Below are 20,656 nucleotides of genomic sequence, written 5' to 3'. Positions count from 1 at the left end.
TGAGACTTGGACCAGAAGCACTGTCACTTGGTAGCCATGAAGTTTTCTACTCTTACCTGTGTGCGTGTGTGAGATGTGTGTGAGATGTACACAGATATGGCTACTGAGAATGTGCATTTCTTCATGCTTAGTGCTGCAGTTTGTCACACGCAGTCAAGCACTGTGCAGCAGCAGTAAAGACCGCCTTTTCATAAAAAAAATAAATAAAATAATTGTGCTTTATGCAATATCCACCAGGTGGTGCAAGGAACAACCGCTTTTCCATTGTCGGGCCAGTGTAAGCGAACGCCCCCTAAATCAAACAACCCTCCCAGGGGTGTGTTTCCGAAAATCATAGTTAGCCAACTAAGGTCGCAAGTTCTATCTTTATAATAAATAAAAATAAGGGAAAGAAAAAACATAGCTACGGGTCAGTTTTTTTTTGCTTAAGATCATCCTTATGTTTACCTTTTAAATTTATAGGTGTTGCGTAAAATAATAAAGTAGTTTTAATTTAGTAAGTGATATTTCTTTGCTGCGTCCTCCTTGATGTTTCAATAATGCATAAAAATCTTTACACCACATTAAAGGCACAGCAGCCAGTAACTTTTAGTTGTCGAGAGTTTTTGTCATATTTAAAAGGTGTGTTTGTGCATGAAACGTGTGTATTTAGATGCATGTATATGTGTGAGAGACCGGGCAAAAGAGTGCTCGATTCACAGCTCTGTCAATGCAGCGAATGGCTGGGTTTCTTTCTTTCTTTCTTTCTTTCTTTCTTTCTTTCTTTCTTTCTTTCTTTCTTTCTTTCTTTCTTTCTTTCTTTCTTTCTTTCTTTCTGTCTTTCTTTCTTTCTTTCTTTCTTTCTTTCTTTATGAATACATATTTGTATTCAAATATGAATACCACAGCTGTTTGAATACAACAGAAAGACATAAAACTTTACAAATTACATGTCCGCTTTTGTAGGCTCAACACAATAGTGTCAGATAAAATAGCCTATAAGCTGTATTGAAATCATTTAAAGAATACAAATATTGCATATAATAAAAAAAAACATTCAATAAATAAACCAATATAAAACAAACAAAAGCTATAACAATTTAATTCATATAAATAAATGAAATGTTTAAGCCATTCGTACTTTCATTTTACAAAGACCTATCTGAAAATAAGATTTTTGATATTTTCTAAAAACAATAAACAATGGAGGAGTTTTGAAATATTATTTTTAAAGTATTTGGATTAGATGATATTTATCAAATCGTGCAAACAGCATTTTTTGAGGGTGAGCAAAACTGTCAGAATCTACATAAATACATACAGTACACGATATACATACAGTACATGAACATCAGACATCCACACATGAATAAACTGCTAGAACACTGATAAAGGTGAAAACAGGGTATTGGGCAAAAAACAACCTGTTCCGATCTCATTTAAAAAAATTTTCCTTTAATCGATAAAAGAAATCTGGGTAACACATTAAAATGACAATACACATCAGCCAATTAAGGGTAATCAGCTTAAGAATGTGCATGTGAATGTACTCATTGTGTCATGAGTTTCGTGATAATGGACTGTAAATGTCATTGGAACAGCAACAAGGTATGGCAATTATCAAGGCTGATAAAGAAAACGTGTGCAATAACTGCCCCAAAAGTACAGCTTTCTGAATGTGGATGTTTTCTAACACTGCACAATACTGAGCCAATGTTTCATGCTTAACGCAAGAATAAACCTATGCCACTGTACTTCCCATTCTGGGGTGCGCTTTCGAAAACCATAGTTATCCAACTAAGGTCGCAATTTGCGTCGTTACAAACATAGTTCGTTGTTTCGGCATTTCCCAAATTCGTCGTTCCAAAAAACATTCGCAAACTGCGTCGCAAACTTGTACGAACTACACCTATAGAGCTGAAGTTAAAAGCTTAATTCCTGGCTGTGTTCATCCCACCTATGCCCTATTCATTTAAAACATTCCAACATTCCAACTTGGAATGATAAAAAATAAAAACATTAAAGTCAGCTCTCTTACATGTAATTTGCTTTAAGTAATTTTTACAGTTCAGTTTTAGTGAACTTGATATTGACAATTGCGTTCCCTTCGCAGTGCACTTTGAAAGCCATTATGCCATTTTGAACGCAGCCATGGCTCATGATGAAAGCTATAGGTGACTTATTATTTAAAAGTGGAATTTACTTGACATGGGCCAGTTGGTTTGAACATTTCTGCAGTGTCTTGAATGTGTCAAATTGTAAAAGTAGATTTAGAATAAAATAAAAAACAAATAAATAAACAAGATCCTATTTAATAATAATAACAATAAAAATAATAATAATTATTATTAAGTAGTATTTTTCTTCATTTTTTAATTATAAATAATTAGCCTACTCTAAATTACAATCATTCATTATTTATATGATTTATATTAAACATTATATTAAGATATTAAAATACGTGTTAGCTAAGTAGTTTTATGTTTTATAATAGAATGTGGTATGTTCTTAAAATTTGTAAAGGAAACATAGGCTCTATGTGTGCTGTTTATATTTATATTTCAATTAATATGGAAAACGAGTGCATGTTTTTATCAAAATTGATATTGGATTTTTTTTATTAAATGCATGTGTGCGTGTAAAACAATACAATTTACACAAAAAGTATGGGTTTTTTCTCTATAGAAGTTGTGACTCCGCCCTGTTTAGAGCATCATTATGGACATTTGATGTTATAACAATAATAATGATAACAATAATTCCTTACATTTACATAGCGATTTTCTGGGCACTCAAAGCGCTTTACATCCATCACCAGTGTGCAGTATCCACCTGGATAGCGCGATGGCAGCCATTTTGCGCCAGACCGTACACCACACACCAGCTGATTGGTGGAGAGAAGACAGAGTGATTAAGCCAATTATGAAATGGGGAGGGTTAGGAGGCCATGAAGGACAGAGGCCAGTGGGCAGATTTGGCCAGGATGCCGGGGTTAAACCCCTACTCTTTTTCAATAGACATCCTGGGATTTTTAATGACCACAGAGAGTCAGGACCTCGGTTTAACGTCTCATCCGAAAGGCCCTAAACCAACTCCTGCTGAAAAATCCAGCTTAATTAAGCTTGGCTGGTTTTAGCTGGTTGACCAGGCTGGTTATAGAGTGGTTTTGGCCATTTCCAGGCAGGTTTTCAGCCATTTTCAGCCTGGTCTTAGCTGGTCAGGCAGGAAAATTACCAGCTAAATCCAGCTAAAACCAGCTTGACCAACCTGGTTTAAGCTGTACATAGCTGGTTTTGGCTGGTAATTTTCCAGCCTGACCAGCTAAGACCAGGCTGGAAATGGCTGGAAACTAGCCTGGAAATGGCCAAAACCCCTCTAAAACCAGGCTGGTCGACCAGCTAAAACCAGCCAACTAGCCTAGGCTGGTTTAAGCTGTTTTTTTTAGTAGGGACGTGGTTCAAACGACAGATCTGCAACAGAGAAACTACAGTTTTGAGAAACACTCGCCACTACGTCGGTCTTTTACCAAACGATGCATCGTACTATGATACATCAGCCACCAGTTATGTCGTTGTTTGGGAAACGCACCACTGCTTGATATGACCCTACTTTAAAAAAGGAGCTTATTTAGTTCTCCCCCCAAAAATTGGGCTCCTTTTTACCATTGGGTGGTACAGTAAAGCAGCCAGTATGTGAAAATAAACAACATTTGGTTAATTCTTACTCAATATGCCAGCCTGTTTCATATTACACAGAGTGAATGTAGCAGTTTAAATAAAGAAACCCTGGCTGTGATCAGCGCCAACCTGGTTGGGATCACGTCCCACAGCAGAATGTGTTTAACAGCTATGAGCATTCCGGTCATAGTTCCACAGGACGCCGCTCTTCTTGAGTTTGTGGCACTTCCCATCTTTGACACAGGGTCGTGGGAACCAGCTAGCATCAAACAGAGTGACCTTATTAGCCAGATTTTCTCTGCTCTCCAATGTCGCTAGCATAACGACCCTATCTCCCGCAGTCTTTGGCGTCACGTATCAGTGCCCAAGCACAACGAATCAAATTTGAACTTTCATTTGAGTACCGCTGCATGCGTATCTCTTTCGGCGGGACATTTCGTACGCTTGTTCATCGGAGTCTGTCTCGTGACATTTGGCTGAAATATCACAAAATGTCAGCGCCATGTTGGGTAGAGGAGGGAACAGGTGGAGCTCTCCATAAACCTGACACAAAGACTGCTCAAGGCATCTGGCTCACTCTCTAGTGTGAAACCATTGCATATGAGCTGTCACTATGATATGATGTTGTTCAGATTTGTTTAAACACAGCCGCCTCCTTAGATTACTCCAGCTCAGTTGTTTACTTTAGTTTGTGCTCCCACACAAATATATGCACACCAATACAAGCTCGCTTGCTTGGGTTTAATAGGCTTCTAAACTCTGTTGAGGTTTGCGCTTGGGGCCATTGACATTTCCGTCCCTGTGAGTGACACACTGTCTGAATGTCTCTTATAGGTTGGGGTGGCAGATAACATTATTATTCTTGTCAAAGCATTTTGAATCGAACAAAGCCAGTAGTACTGACACAACGAATTCAAACTGATGTCAATGCAAATATTTTAATTAAAGGAACAAATTGTAGGCAAAGGGTTGTTAAAGGCAAGTTATATATCAGTATATCAGTGGTGGTCCATTATTGGAGTTAATGTGCTTCATTAACGCGAGACTCTGATCGGGCGATCAAAAAACAAATCACCATTAATCTATTCTCAAAGTTGAGTTGGGAGCTGGGTCTGTTCTATGCAAGCTATGATGTCTTTTACCTTGATATTTTAGCGAGGATGTATACCTGGCCAAATTGCACTGTAGGTGGCGAGAATGAGTCTTCGAACCTGTGTGTGTTCCTACTCTGAAATTACCACACCAAACGTAGTAACTAACAAGGATGCAATTCACTAGAGAGAATCTGATTAATGTTAGCTCCACATATAACTATCAGGCACCTGTAGAGTTTATGCGTTCGAGTAAAACATATACAAATAAAATGGACCAGGTGCTTTTTAAAATGAATGACGGTGAATGAAAGTCAAACCGGTGAGCCGTCTGACAAAAAAGTGCCCTTCTGAATCAAATCAGCAGGATGCTCTTCTGGATCTTTCACTTACTTTCTGGACATCTGTAATCTAGTTAATAGACAATAATATAATTAAGGTGTTTGCATGAAGTGCTTTAATATAAGAGTTACCTGTAATTTTGGGTGACTTTAACTGCAGTTTGGCAGTTTCACATTCACTCATGAACATTTCATTCATGCCCCCGTGACAAACTGGGATATTAGATGCCAATGAGGAGTAAGGACTGGGGAGAGTGTTATGGAATTTAATAACGCACGCCAAATGGAAAGAAAAAAAAGTTCTGCATTTCGCGATGTGTGTGTGTGCGGACCTTTACTGACAGAAGCGTGTGTGGATCTTGTCGAAAAATATGATGAAAAGTCCTACATGATGGTAATAGTTTGATTGTGGTGTTTACTTCAATAATGCCACTAATATATGAATACTCCATGTCTTAATTTCATTTCTGTTTAGTTCAGTTATGACTTTAGTCGAATTAAGTTAATCAAAAATCGCAATATTTGATCAATTTTTTAAAAAGAGATTGTTAAAATCTATTTAGAGACTTACATAAACCATGTATACACCTTAAGTTTAGGATTGTATTGAAATTACATTTGAATTAAATTGTCGATTTTTAAAATGCATACACTGTAAAAATTTCCCAGAATTTCACAGCAGGTTACTTTAATTTTTCACAGTAAATTACATAAGTATCACTTTACATGATTTAAGTGTGAAATTTTTATGTACTCAGAATTTTATTGTGAAATTAAGGCATGCATCATGATTACAGCAAATTACTGTAAAAAAAGGGCTATAACTTTTGCACATTAGTTATAGGAATTCCAACACTCTTTATTTTATTCAACTTTAATACACATAAACATCCTAATACAGGCACTTTTTTATATTTAGAAATATTTACAGATTTATTGCTTTTATTTTTTAGGGCGTCACGGTGGCACAGTGGGTAGCACCATCGCCTCACAGCAAGAAGGTCGCTGGTTCGAACCCCAGGCTGAGTCAGTTGGCATTCCTGTGTGAAGTTTGCAGGAGTTTCGCGTGGGTTTCCTTCGGGTGCTCCGGTTTCGCCCACAGTCCAAAGACATGGTAGAGTTGAATTGAAAAAACTAAATTGGCTGTAGTATATGTGTGTGAATGCAAGAGTGTTTGGGTGTTTCCCCAGTGCATCCCCTGCATAAAACATATGCTGGATAAGTTGGCGGTTCATTCCGCTGGGGCGATTATATATTAATATAATTTAATGATTAATAAAGGGACTAAGCCGAAAAGCAAATGAATGAATGAATTGTTATTATTAACTACCTCACAGTAATTTACTGTGAGTTTACATACAGTAATTTACAATATAAGTAACACAATTATTAGCCAGCAATTTACTATAAACTTAAGGTAGAATATTTTACAGTGTATATTTTCTCAAGATAAAGGTTGGGAAAAACATTATATGTTAATGTGAGAAACTAGATATAGTGTCGATGTTAGAATAATTAATTTTACAGATAATTAATTCTGTCATTATTAATGAGTATTGTCAGACTTGTATTATCTTCTGCTGTGAAAATTTGTTTTATTCATGAAGTATATTCTGACATATTTGTTATTGTATTTTTCCATTTACATTAGACATAACCAACATTATATATTTGCACAGGAAGACACAAAAGGTTGAAAATGGCATTATATAGAAATATAGAAAATATGATCTTGACAAAAAACCAAGCACAATGTATTAGTTTTATTTATTATTATATATAGCTAGTACAGAAAAAAAAACTGATTTGAATTGAAAGCCTAAAATCTTAAATCACTTCTTGATGCTAGGCATAGGTTCGAGTCTGTGACTTAAGTGATTATTATAAATAATAATAATAAAAAAAATATGGCACCAAACATGCATGCTAAAGAGCATTAAAAGGCGTATTACTGAAAGAGCGTATAAATATTTGCCATCGACTCTGCTCTGTGACTGCCAGTCATCACATCATTTTTGTTTGGATATGTTCCCTCTCTCTCACTGTCTCTGCTCCAGCTCTTTGTTTGTCAGGAATTGAATTCAGTCCCATAAGCACATAATATAGGCAGTCTCTATCCTCTGGAAATGATTTTATAATGCAGTATCTGGTATTCTGACTTGTATCCCACGACTGCCTCAGCGCAAGCAATAAATAAAGGTTGTAGGGGTTGCTGATGTCAGGTTCATGAAACCCATAAACAATGGACAGCTAGAGATCAGTTTCATGAGGATACATAAACAGTTGGTTTTCTTGATCAAATATTCATAACCACGTATTGGTCCTCCTCATAAATATAGTACAATTTTATATGACTGGAAATTGTTGATGATTTGGTGTGCATGAAATGGAAAATAATGAAAACATGATGCAATCATAATAATTTTTATAGACAACCAATTAGATTTTTAGAGGCCTCCTGTGTCACTCATTCAGTTTTAAGGAAAAGGAAATTTCTTCATCATCGACTCACACTCAAGCAGTGGTGAAGACTAACAAATTACAAATACGCAGAGTAGTTTTTCTCAGGAATTGTAATTAAGTAGTTTTATAAATGTGTATTTTACTTTCCCTTAAGTACATTTTTAATGCTGCATCGGTACTTTTACTCCACTGCTTTCTTTCAACCTGCAGTCACTACTTTATTTTTTCTTGTCTATGGGGGTTAGAAAATCAGTCCTGTGAATCCTGTCCAATCAATCACTCATAGAAAATAAATCACATTATATTAATTTACCTCAAGACATGGACAATTTATAATTGCAGCAAACTGTTTGGGAGCATTAAAAGTGTCCACAAGAAGATTTAAAATCTTTACACGAATTGACCGAGAGACTGTTTAGATGCACATCACTGCTAAGATGATGACAGATGTTTTCTTTATGTTGACAAATGGCCTTAAACACCCAGCAGTAGGGGCGGATTTTACTTTCGTCTGTGACACCACACCCACAAACAAATCCCCCCCCCCCCCCCCACCAGGCCAGGTCTTCACTTTAGTCCGTGCCACCCCTCTCACAACCCGGTCATCACTTTCGTCCGGCATGAACACCGTGAGGGTGGCATGATTGTCATTTGCCTTAGTTACTGTTACTCACGGTAACATCCAGCAGGCACAAGACATCAACATGGCATCAGATTGCATTTTGTTTGGAAATGAAATTCAGGTTGACGTCAGAACCCAATGTCAGGCCAACGTCAATGTCCAACGTTCAACCTAAAATCAACCAAATATCAACATCTAATGACATTATAGCTTGACGTTGTGTGAACATTACCACTCTGACATCTATCAGATGCTGGATTTTGGTTGCCATACCTGACGAATAAATGTCAGTATTTGACGTCAATATTGGTTTAAGATGTTGGCACGACGTTGGATTTTGGTCACAACCTAAAATCAACTAAATATCAACAGCATTTGACGTCATTATTGGACATCAAAATAATGTTGCTCTTAAATGCTGACTAGACGTTGAATTTTGGTCACCTAATATCACAACCTAAATTTAACCTAATATTAATGTCTCATGACGTTGTGTGCCCGCTGGTCAATAACTAAATGCACTACAGAATGTTATGTTTACACACATCCACAAATTACATGTAAATGCATCAGGTTTTCACAACGTTATACTCATTACTCACTACTCTTGAAAGGGCTGCTTTTTGCTCATACTTTGAGTAATATTTACAACAGATACTTTTACTCTACTTGTACTACAATTTTAGGCAAGTAATGGTACTTTTACTTAAGTATGATTTTTCAGTATTTTTTCCACCACTGCAATTAAGTGAATCTAAACTTTTATGAATGTCTTTCTTCTGTTGAACACAAAACTAAATATTCTGAAAAATTATTGACATTCATAGTAGAAAAAATCCCAGTGGTTGCTACTATCCCAAAATTTGTATTATTTCTTCTTTTGTGTTCAACAGAAGGAAAAAAATAAAAAAAATAAAACAGGTTTGGACCAAGTTATTTTTGGTTGAACATCTAACAGTGACTTTTATCATAATTTAATTTAATTTAATTTAATTTAATTTAATTTAATTTAATTTAATTTAATTTAATTTAAATTTTTTTTTTTTTGTCATTCATTCTAGCACATCATGAAGCATTTTAAACATTAACTATTCGCTGTCAGATCAATTATTTTTAAAAGCATTTCTGGATTCTTCAACGTTCCTTTAAAGCCTCTTTCTGTAATTCCATATTTTCCTTTTAAGCAGTTTTAAAGTGTGTCTCTGTAAGAGATACGGACTGCTTGCTGAAGCTGCAGAAGTAAGAAAGAGGTTTCCATTTTTTTGATCAGCTCTGTGTGCTCTGTTACCATCCTGAAGGATTTCCAGAAAGTTTAATATTGGCTCATACATTTACAGCTTCTCTTTATATGAAAGAAAATCCTCTCAGAGTTCTATGTGAACTGTTCACTGACAGTATACACTACAGTAATGAAATCAACTAAATAGGAAAACAAACTTTGATAGTGACAATGTTCTGAAGCCAAAGCTAAATCTGTGCAATTAACACTTTTTATAAGGATGACAATTATTTTCAAGTAGAACAATTTATAGCATATGCAGTATCAGTGTTAATATACCGGTACCTTCACAGCACAGATGTTAAAAAAAACATCCACACGCTTTTAGGAAGATTTGTTATTCCATTGTTTATATTGCATTCTTACCCAGCATAACTGAGGTCATTTCACTGGGGAAATAAGATATTGACATAAACAAAAGTCAGCTGCTTGGGAGGGCAACACCGATAACTGTGATTTCAATAATTCACAATGCATAATTGATAACAGACAATTTGCTCTCTCTCCACTTGCACAAGAGTTAATAATTCATATAATTCTGAGGAATAAATTATACAAAAATGTTTTGAAATCCACAAGGATCCTGCCTTGTTGCAACTATTGAACTCTAAATTGTGTTTTATTATCATTTCATGAACGTCATTGACTTCAAGTTGGAAAGATTACCGACAATAAATTTGCTGGGCAAATAAGCATAGCCCTCCCTGGCCCATAGCCCATAGCCCATCTCATGCTGTGGCAGAGCTCATCCAATATCCTGAAAAAATACAAATAAATAAAAAGCAACAGCTCCATGGTAGCTCATGGACAAACTTCTAAAATTTAATGTGATGCACCGTCGATGTTTGTAATGCATTAAAACGTTTTTTTTTTTCCAAGTTTTCATCCTTTACTTCATTCTCAAAATGAAGAGTTCAGATGCTACAACCTGTAAGTGCCATCTGAAATTTCTGTTAAAAATGAGCCTTATTCTCAGCCTCCTTTGTTTATGTTGAGTTATTTCACTTCGAAGACCATGAAAAGAACTTAATCTTTGTCATAAAAGTGAAAATACTGATCCTACACACAGGAGCCTGATAAAAATGCTAATAAATAAATAAAAAAAAACTATTTCAGACAGCATTTAGAGGTTTTTGCATCTGAACTCTTCAAATGTATAGTCTGTCTGAAGTGATACAAACTACAGTATATAATATACAATAATATCTGTATACTGTATATAATATGCAATGATATACAGACATACAGCAATACACTCAACCAGCATAGCTTTTCCTCCTCCAGGAGTACTGTATGAATATATTCATGCACATAAATTCTGACCAATCAAAAAGCTTTGATTGAAAGTTTAAGGAATATGTTTAATGACATATCTGGCCAACTAATGATGTGTATGTTGTAACATGATTGCATTTTGTATCACAACTGAATGTGAAAGTACCCTAACAAAGTAAAGGCCCAGAATATGCACAAACATATTGAAAAAAAAAATGTTCGGAAATGCTTCACATTGTTTAATTTATCCACATTAGATAAGTGCAATACTTCAGGGGAAATTATTGTTTTTATAATTTATCTTACAGTCAAGAAAAAATAAATAAACAAACAAAAACAACAACAAAATTATTTGATTATATTATCATTTATATATAAATAATACTTTTAACAGCTATATGTTGGAATCCATTCATAAAGCAAATAATGTTACGTTTACCACACAGAATGATAAAAAGCCACCACACATTTTGCAGGTATATTAGAGGAAATTATCATTGCTTTGCATGAATAGTGAAGGACCACCTAAAAATCTTTAATGTTCTCTTTAAAAGAGAACTTTAATCTTTAAAAAAACGACCCATCTTGAGTGGCCTCAGGGCAACCCAGTTTTATTCTGAAAACATACCTCTATATACATTTCTGGAGACCTTTAAATTCACCCCAGGAGCTATGTTTTTTGCAGATTTTGTTTTTGCAAATCCACCAGAGGTCGCTGAGTACGCTTTTTGAGATCTTAAATTTCTCTTGCGAGTGCCATTCGTGCCTGCTGTTCGACTGACTGACTGATCGACTGACCCACCCTCCTTCACTAAAACCAACCAATTGTTTTTATTGACCCACCCACCCACTGACCTAAACCCAACCAACTGTTTTGATTGACCCACTCACCCACTTCCCTAAACCCAACCAACAATTTTCAATGCAATCCAGAAAAAGAAAAGTCCTCGTTCGATTTTCTACCGCGTTCCCAGCATTTACCACATTCTAATCCTGTTTTATACTTATTTATTTAATTTTTTGGCTTCTGTTTTTGTCTTACCTACTTTCTGGAACCGTTCTTCACCAGACTCGAACACCGTCATTGTGGTCAACTCCTCTTTGTGTCTCAAGTCTGCAGACGTACATAGCAAGCTAACAGGACAAACTGGTAACAGCAGGAAAGCTGTTCATATGAAGGTAAGCAGTCAGCTGGTAAGCGCGAAAAGGAACGGCATCATAGTAGCGTTCATTTTAAAATGAAATGCAGCCATACGTACTTCTGGCTATATAATTTGCGATCTCCAGAAACATATATAGGGCTACCATTTTAAGAATGAACCTACGTTGCCTGAGGGTGAGACAATTAACAACAAATGTTTGTTTTTGGGTGAATTATGTGGTAATGGTAATGTTGAGTGAGTATCATGGGAACTCTATTTCTTGGAAAGTTGGTTTATAAGTTTGTCTCTTAGCTGAATGAATTTTTTGTAACAACAGAAATACTTATGGTTTGTTAAATAAGAGTTTTTCTGCACATTTATATATACTTTGTTTCGTTATTCAACACTTTTCAGGAGGAAACATGTTAATCCACTTAAAATTCAACCATTCAGAAGAGGTCTTCTACATAGATATACCTCTAAAAACTAGTAAAATTCAGACACACTCCACTTTCACAGCATTACAGCTGGCTTATATGTCAAGATTAAACGCTTTTGCTTAAATGCAAGAGAAATTTCCTATCAACATCCATCCTTGTCATCCAGTAAAAGCTGTCTGCTCCACAGATCAGAGTGTAGAAAGACATTCTAAACACTGACTTTCAAGCACATACTCGCTCTAACCTTTTGTTCGCTTCAGACTTGGCCATTTCCCCAGACTTTTATATATAGTTCCCAGGAGTGCACTTGTTGCTCTGGCTTCTCTGGTCCAACCTGAGGGTCAAGGAAAGGAGAGACCAGTTCAACCTGGATCTCTGCCCAAAACCACACTATACCCTTTTCTCTATGAAAGCAGCTCCAACATGCCACATAATCACCTTTTTAATCTCTGCAGGTCAAAAGAAGTTCACTTCATTCTGAGACTCTGAGCTGCTCTTTGACAGATAGTGCCACCAGGTCTAATTGAGGGCTAAAACACTTTTATCTTTTTTTATTCAGTATAAAGTATCAAAAACATGTTTGATCAGAATGGAAGGCATCCAACTTAAAAGACTTTTTTCATTGGAGGAGGTGAGCAGCAACCTAAATAGATCTGAGGGATGAAGAATTTATCTTTTTTGTGGAGAAAAAAAGAAGAGGGATGCATCAATTGAGACGAGGACAAGGTATAAAATGGCATTAGTATGAAAAATTATGGCTCTTTTAAACATCAAACAAATCATAGTGTCATGGTTGTTTGCAAGAAAGTGGACCTAGTTGCAGCAATGAACAAAACAAAGGTGTTTATTGACAGAATTAATGCACAAGTAGACAGACAAGTGGATGACAAGATCCAAACAGTAGTGGACACAACCGGAGCTAGATACTGGGAGCATAAACACGACTGGCAGGCTAGGAAAGTCAAGACACAAGACAGGACGGGAAAAGTATAGTGATAGTTAGAAAGAAGACTAGACTACTTAGAAAAAGGTCTAGACTGACTTGGTCAAAACGGATAGTTAAAGTTAAAGAGGACTACATTTACATTTAGTCATTTAGCAGACGCTTTTATCCAAAGCGACTTACAAATGAGGACAAGGAAGCAATTTACACAACTATAAGAGCAGCAGTGAACAAGTGCTATAGACCAAAAGTCCCTTTAAGGCAAGTAATTTCACTCATCTTTTAAACACCTCTCGGGCAGTATGCGTCATTCTGTCTGAATGGGAAAACATCAAATTCTCCAAAACTGTTTGCCAAGCTTATGGTTACATTACATATTTGGAATCACCCATAAAATTACACAAAAACTGTCTCTTAAGTTTAATTCCAAACGTTCGAACCAAACTAATTCTGCATATTTTCAGGTTGCCTGAGCTAATGCGCATGCACACTCGAGAGAAACAAGATCACGACACCAACCTCATTTATGACCGTGTTGCGCATTATCATCCTTTGAATAATGTTTCGTTTGATCAACTTTTGTTTTCAAGTGTAGTTTGTTAATTTAAAAATACAGATTTCAAGCTTTGTGTGGTTATATTTCTTGTCTGTAAAGCAAATATTCGATGAAATGTTGACCACAAAAAAAGCACAAGTTATAAAAGCACACGTCTAGTTCGAGCTTCTCCCCTGGAGAATCGCCAGTCTATAGCGATTGATGATTGGCTCTTGTACTATACCATTCAAAACTATGCGAGTGACATGTCTTGTGTATTCTACAGTTTTTGACTAGATTGCCTTGGTCAATATGGATGAAATAGAAAATGGAAATAAAGACTTCTATAATCTAGAATCTAAAATAAAGAGAGAAATTAAACAATCAAAAATACAACTAATATTCAATTACTAAAGGCTGATTTATAGTTGCACGTGTATGGTCCAGTGCAGCCTTCATGCAGTTGCATAGCCCTCGCCGTGGCTGACACCAATGCGCACCTCTCAAAAAATGTAACCACACTTCACATGATGCATAGCTCAAGCTTTGTGATTGGTCGGCTTGGTAGCAGTGACAACTGTGGGCAGTGCTGAGAGCCCCGAGCCTGATGGAGCTTCTGAGTTTCGAGTCCCGTGAAGGAGCTCCAGATGAAAACTTTTGTTTTATTTTTATCTTATGATTAAAGTTGTTGCACGTCTGCCAGTTCCCGCCTCTGAATGATGTGTTCAGAAAATTCTGACAGAACAATTGAACAAAACGGTTATAAGGATAAAAGCAAGACAATGATTAGAACACAAAATTAAGTAAACACTAGGAAACAACAAAGGAAAGTGGTAGCTATACAAACAAACACTAAATAGACAAGAGAACTAGAAGAAAAGGCTAGATGAAATACTAGGTAAGGATACAAGATAAGCGAAGACAAGACCACATGGAACAAACCAGCAAGGAATGAGAACACACAGCACAACATACAAAACAAAGCACACGAGAGACAGGTGAAAACAATCACGATAACAAGGTCTAATTAAAAGGGTGGGTAACTGAAAACAATGATGAAAGACAAGAGTAGCACATGGCCAACACAAATGAAGGCAATGCCATGTAAACTAGCGCAGGACGAACATGAAAACATCAAACATTGCATCCGAAATTGAAATTTCTAGTACTCTAAAATCAGTAAGTAGTAACTCATAGAATTCGAAAAACAGCATATGAGAAGTACCCAGATGACCTATTACTTCCGCCGAGATTCTGAAGTGCGCATCAGATGGACGCTACGCTATCCTATGATGCACCATTAGAGAATTCATGAATGGGAGTGAAGCGACGCAACTAACATGGATAGGCCACGTGATGATGACAAAATGGCGGATGTAGTACATCTGAGTTCCATTCTTTCAACTGTATGGAACGTACTTTTAGAACGACCGAGTACGTTAAAATTCAAATGCAGTACCTATTGAGTAGTAGGCAATTTCAGACACAGCCATTGACAGGACAGATAAGACGGTCAGGTCAGGACCTTGACCTATATATTAGCTGCAGCATGTTATTTGTATGGTTAAAAGCCATCTGTTATACAGTCTAGAAACAAAATTAGCAATTGTGTGCATTTTAATTATGGATATACAGTTGAAGTCAGAATTATTAGCCCTCCTTTGAATTTTTTTCCCTTTTTTAAATATTTTCCAAATGATGTTTTACAGAGCAATGACATTTTCACAGTATGTCTGATAATATTTTTTCTTCTAGAGAAAGTCTTGTTTGTTTTATTTTGGCTAGAATAAAAGCAGCTTTTAATTTTTTAAAACCCATTTTAAGGTCAAAATTATTAGCCCCTTTAAGCTATCTTTTTTCGATAGTTTACAGAACAAACCATTGTTATACAATAACTTGCCTAATTACTAGCCTGCCTAGTTAACCTAATTAACCTAGTTAAGCATTTAAATGTCACTTTAAACTGTATAGAAGTGTCTTGAAAAATATCTAGTCCAATATTATTTACTGTCATCATGGCAAAGATAAAATAAATCAGTTATTAGAAATAAGTTATTAAAACTATTATGTTTAGAAATGTGTTGAAGAAATCCGCTCTCCTTTAAACAGAAATTGGGAAAAAAATAAACAGGGAGGCTAATAATTCAGGGGAGCTAATAATTCTAACTTCAACTGTACATTGCACAATGAACAAAGAAACAAATTAACCAATGAACAAACAAACAAACAAACCAACGGACGAACAAACGAATCAATCAATCAATCAATCAATCAATCAATCAATCAATGTTTCAGTTAACGTATAATTAAAACCATAAAAATGTTTAAAAATCTCAATTTCAGATACTTCAACAAATGTACATAATTATAATGTTTAGCAAATGTTTAGCATAATAGTGGAAAATATATTACTATTACTAAAAAATAATAACAATAATAATATTTATTATTATTATTATTATCACTATTATTATTATTATTATTATTATTATTATTATTATAGTAGTAGTAGTAGTATAGTGTATTTTGTAATGCAGGTTTGTGTAATTAAAAAGGCAATTTAAGGTTATACTGACATTATTTTCCTGTTCTGCATATGTGCAGAGATTGGATGGTGAGATTGAATGTGCTGAGATTGGATCTGCATAACCAGATCTGCATAATCACTTTTTCAGTTAAAAAAAAAATCTTCTTACTTCATCTTTCTTGTTATTCTTTTTCTTTCTTCCACTCTCCCAAACTAAAGTGTTTAATAGTGTTCATCTTGCTTCAGAGCTGGGCAGACCATCTGTGCATCACTAAGATCTGTGCATTTCTCTGTTTTTCTCTAATATATTTGTGTTTAAGTGGATACGAGTGAACCTGTAATAAGAAGCTCAATCTGTTATGACAGCAACCATTTTTCATTCATTCATTTCTTTTCGGCTTAGTCTCTTTATTAATCAGGGGTCGTCATAGCGTAATGAATCGCCAACTTTTCCAGCATATGTTTTACCCAGCAGACGCCCTTCCAGCCACAACCCATCACTGGGAAAACCCACACTCTCTCATTCACACACATATATACGATGGACAATTTAGCTTAGTCAACTCACCTATAGTGCATGTCTTTGGACTGTGGGGGAAACCGGAACACCTAAAGAAAACCCACTCGAACATGGGGAGAACATGCAAACTCCACACAAAAATACCAACTGACCCAGCCGAGGCTCGAACCAGCGACCTTCTTGCTGTGAGGGGATCGTGTTACATCCTGCACCACCGTGACACTCCATATTAGATAATTATTCATACGTTCATTTTCTTTTCGGCTTAGTCCCTTTATTAATCCGGGGTCGCCACAGCGGAATGAACCGCCAACTTATCCAGCACATTTTTTATGCAGCGGATGCCCTTCCAGCCACAACCCATCTCTGGGAAACATCCATACAATCTCACTCACACTCATACACTATGGACAATTTAGCCTTCCCAATTCACTTGTACCGCATGTCTTTGGACTGTGGGGGAAACCGGAGCACCTGGAGGAAACCGACAGGAACACTGAGAGATCATGCAAACTCCACACTGAAATGCCAATTGACCCAGCCGAGGTTTGAACTAGTGACCTTCTTGCTGTGAGGCGGTCGTGCTACCCACTGCGCCACGGTGACACCCCATATTAAATAATTAATAAATTATAAATCATATTATTAGATATCTCCCAAGCACATTGTTTTCCTAAAAGATACTGTCTGTGAGGGTTTTGCTGACAGATCAAAGTGAGTGTGTTTTTGCGTTTAAATCTGTAAAACTTTGTTAATAAAAGCTAATGCATCTCTTGCTATTGTTTGAGCTTGAAAGTAACTGGCAGATTTCAATATACTGCTTTTAATGAATATAATTCATCAATAATTTATATTTCTCAAACTTATCAAAACCTCTTTTTGCCCATTCATGCCCATAACACTTTCAGGCCTATAACTTTGCCATATAAGAGCTTTCCAAATAGCCTTTATGCTATTAATTATATGTTCAATGCAGATAAACCATTATCTAGTGAACATAGTAGTCATTGGCCTGCTTATAAAGTAAGGAAAAATTATTAAGACCAAAAATATTTTCACCCTGTGCTGCCTTAAGAAGAAACAATGTGGAAAAAAGCTGTCATTATCAATGGGTCATGCTGGTCACTGGAAGAATGTTCGAGTTTGATTCTTTAAAACAGTTTTTTTTTGTGATAGTCTTTGTGCCTTTCAGCTTGGCCATTGTGTCCTTGAGAGAGGCACTTAACCTCTAGTTGCTCCACTGCAATTGTGTGTAATATACAGTAAGTGCACAGTAAGTTCCTCTGAATGAAAAAGTTTTCAAAATGTAATATGAAAAGATACAGAAAGATCTTTTCAATGATGACGCCAGTTCATTCTATACATTTTCTTGGTAACGTTTTAACTGAATGATCAGTTTTTATCTGGTTTCTGAATATAATTCCGGATGGTATTTTGTAACAACTTGCAAAATAAATGTAAAAAAAGGAAAACTGAGTGAGTTACAATATTTTATGTTGTTTTATGCATAAAAAACAATGAAGATGTTTATTTAAAAAAAAAAATAAATATATATATATATATATATATATATATATATATATATATATATATATATATATATATATATATATATATATATATATATATATATATATATATATATATATATATATATATATAGGGCCAGATAAAGATAAAGTGTTCCATTCTCAATAAGTGTTCTATTCTGCAGAAAATTCTGGCTTTTTAGATTTAGACTGTTATGGTTAGCAGATTAAGTTGACATGTTGGGAGACCATTAACATTTTTTAAGAAACTGAAATTACTAACCTCAAATTACATCAAATAAAAAATCTATATTTGATACCTCATAAATGATTCTACACAAAAAGGGCAAAATTTTGGCACTTTTTAATTTTACTTGTGATGCACTTACTTTCTGCTCTCAGAAATAAATGCATGTTTCTGTATGCATGCAAAGGCAACAGTGCTTTCTGTCAACTTTAATGTTTAAACTGACAAAATCTAAAAATTCACATGGAGCTTGCAGTTTCAGCTATAAACTGTGCTGCTGAAAACACAATAAAGGAAACTGTAATCGAAATTGAGGTGGTGGGTCACATTAAATTGTGGAAACCTATAACCCCAAAATGCTTCAACTGGACAAAATGTGTCATCTCTTGAGACCATTTGTCTTCGGCTTACTTCCAAAACCCTTTCCTTTATTTCGTCACAGTCAAAATTACTTTCACAGGAGCACACAATGGGGACACATGAGTACTCAATAAACAAACCCATGTTATGTGGCTTCAAAATAAGCAAGAAAGTAAGCAAAAGAAAATGATATCCAATTTAATTTCAATCTGTATGATTTTGCACAATGCAGTGAATGAAGAATACCTTGTTTTGATAAACTTTCTCACACACATACCATAATGATCATTGAGTTTTGATAAGTCCCTCAGATGAATTAGATTCTTGGATAGACCCTCCTATGATAGTTATTTAACACTTAGCGAGCTGTTTATTAGTAATGAAACAAAGCATTTTGATTTCTGTAATATATGCAAACATTAACTTTACAATTAACTAATTATTTATTTTTTTTAAAAAAATCACCAATAGGATTCCACTATAAATGCCTTCTTTCAGTTATTGTCACATGTGTAATTTCATCTGGTGTGTGTTGAGTGCATGATTTATTGTGGTATTGACTGAGAGCACTTCAGAAAGTCCACTATGTTTTTGGACACCGTTACAAATGGCTGCTACCTTGTTGATGCCGGAGGTCAGAGGAGAATGGCCAGACTGGTCTGAGCTGATAGAAAGGCAACAGTAACTCAAATAACCACTCGTTACAACTGAGGTATGCAGAAGAGCAACTCTGAATGCACTACATGTCAAACCCTGAGGCAGATGAGCTATAGCAGCAGAAGACCACACCAGGTGCCACTCCTGTCAGCTAAGAATAGGAAATCGAGGCTACAATTCACACAGGCTCACCAAAATTGGAAAATAGAAGATGTTGCCTGGTCTGATGAGTCTCGATTTCTGTTGCAACATATGGATGGTATAGTCAGAATTTGCCGTCAACACCTTGAAAGCATGGATCCATCCTGCCTTGTATCAACGATTCAGGCTAGTGGTGGTGTAATGTTGTGGGGGATATTTTTCTTGACACACATTGGGCCCATTAGTACCAATTGAGCATTGTGTCAACGCCACAGCCTACCTGAGTATTGTTGCTGACCACGTCCATCCCTTTATGACCACAGTGTACCCATCTTCTGATTGATACTTCCAGCAGGATAATGCACCATGTTATAAAGCACGAATCTTCTCAGACTGGTTTCTTGAACATGACAATGAGTTCACTGTACCCAAATGGCCTCCACAGTCACCCGAGCTCAATCCAATAGAGCAGATTTGAAATGTGGTGGAATTTGAGATTTGTGTCATGGATGTGCAGTCGACAAGTCTGCAATTGTGGAGGGAAAAGGGGGTCGAAGCCGAAACTAGTAAGGTGTACCTAATAAAGTGGCCATTTATTTAAATGCATTCCACCACATGAGCATTTAAAGCTACTTGATTAAATGGGATTTTGAGTATCACAGGAAAAAGTAAAAAGAATCAGAATCATTTTTTAGAATCATTATATTGTGTGGTCCACTTGTCATCAGACTGACGAAAATGCATCATAATTCCAGGTCTAAAAGGTGCTCAGACAAAATAGTGAAAAGAAAACTATTACCATTCATATTCTTATTATTAAAGTGCTGATATTTAATGTCACATACAGTGTTTCATTAAAAAAAACAAACGTTAAAAAAGTTTAAACCA

The sequence above is a fragment of the Danio aesculapii genome, chromosome 1, assembly GCF_903798145.1.
Source record: "Danio aesculapii chromosome 1, fDanAes4.1, whole genome shotgun sequence".
NCBI lineage: Eukaryota > Metazoa > Chordata > Actinopteri > Cypriniformes > Danionidae > Danio > Danio aesculapii.
This window is presented reverse-complemented; position numbering follows the sequence as displayed.